This window comes from Branchiostoma belcheri, unplaced genomic scaffold (genome assembly GCF_001625305.1).
Source record: "Branchiostoma belcheri isolate BF01 breed outbred unplaced genomic scaffold, Haploidv18h27 scaffold73, whole genome shotgun sequence".
Taxonomy (NCBI): domain Eukaryota; kingdom Metazoa; phylum Chordata; class Leptocardii; order Amphioxiformes; family Branchiostomatidae; genus Branchiostoma; species Branchiostoma belcheri.
In genome coordinates, this window is record NW_017804387.1 from 726,005 (window position 1) to 727,533 (window position 1,529).

The 1,529-nt window shown below is 40.5% G+C and overlaps 1 protein-coding gene across 1 annotated transcript in view; it reads right to left on the minus strand.

Moving 5' to 3' along the window:
* The window catches only part of LOC109485182 (origin recognition complex subunit 3-like), a 22,159-nt gene that overhangs the window by 18,236 nt on the left and 2,394 nt on the right, over positions 1-1,529 (minus strand). The window lies entirely within an intron of this gene.

Genomic DNA, 1,529 nt, shown 5'->3' on the forward strand with positions numbered 1-1,529 from the left:
TTTTCTGTATGTTTCTTCTTCTTCTTCTTCTCCTGCCACTTCTTTAAATTGATTCAACTCCTTAATTTTTGGGCGAAATTACCTGTAATTTCGTATAGAGGTAGAGTGGGTAAATACCCTTAGGCGTTTTTTAAATTTTTTTGATACAAGCTTTTACAATCGTTTTATTTGCTTTTTAGTGGTCCCCATAGGAAAGTACTGTGGGGGCGTACGCGCGTGACGTAATAAGAAAGGAATTCGGGGGAAGGCCCAAATATGGGCATACAAGCAGGTGTGGTCATGTTTGCAGATGTGGCTGTTGATTGGCTGTTGGCTAATTAATTTATTTACTACCATTTTCACGTACAATAGGGGGATTACCAGCGCGGCTGGTCAACGCGGTCTCGGCCGTGGGCCATCGGCTGGTCCACGCGGTCTCGGCCGTGGGCCATTACTATTTGATACTCTGATATTGGATACCAATTCGTGTGATTCCTATAAACATTTCACCTAACTACGAACTAGTTGGAAGAATTATAGCTGCATGGATGCCTGTATATGATTTTAACAAACACTGAAAATCTGACGCAAAAACTGGCAGATATTTTGCTCTTCTCTGTTGGAACAACGCAAGCGGGAGGTCAATGACCTGCGCCCCGCGAGTACTGTAAACAACGGTACGTAATGTGTATCGTCGGCGCACGCGCGCGCGCCACGGTATCAACAATTTTCCACAATCTTCACCGACTAGTATTATATATTCTGTTATCGATTTCTGAAGAATCACCAAAATTGTAGAGTGTACAGGCGTTCATTTGTTGAGAACATCGCAAGACGGCTTCCTGGCAAATTTTCCTAAAGCGAGCGTTGAGGGCTTGCATGCCCGACAGTTTTCAAAGATTGGACAGGGAGCCGGCGGCTTCTGCTAGCCGGATTGATAGTTACGTTACATCAAGGTACCGGTGGTTCAAAAGCGAACCTGATAAAGAAGGAAATCTCCTAGAAAGTCCCTAGAAAGTACTTGAAGCGATCGTTACCGCCATGTTGTTCACTTTATATGACATACAATGCAGAGAGTAATGGAAACGCGTCCAGATAGCTCGGTTGGTAACGCGCAGGGCTGCAAGTCCAGACATTGCGAGTTCGAACCCCGGTACACTGGATATTTTTAATTACCCTTTTTACAATTTTTAACAATTTTAACATTTTTAACAATTTCAACAATTTTAACCATATTAACCATTTTACATTTTAACAATTTCAACATTTAATTTTAACATTTTCGTTTTAATATCCATTGCTTTGCTTTTAACATTCCAAAACTGATTGTTCTTACTCAAGAATTTCAATAACTTCGAATGTTAGTCTTTTGTATTTTTTCAACATACAAACCAAAATCACTTTGATGTTGTCACAAAAGTAACATCTGTGCGCGCATCGGTTTTCGTTCATTTAAAAACTACAAGTACAAAACATCTGGAAACTAAGCAAACATACTCAGTAAATTGATTGCTGTAATTCCCGATTTTTTCACTGTACCGCAACGCAAG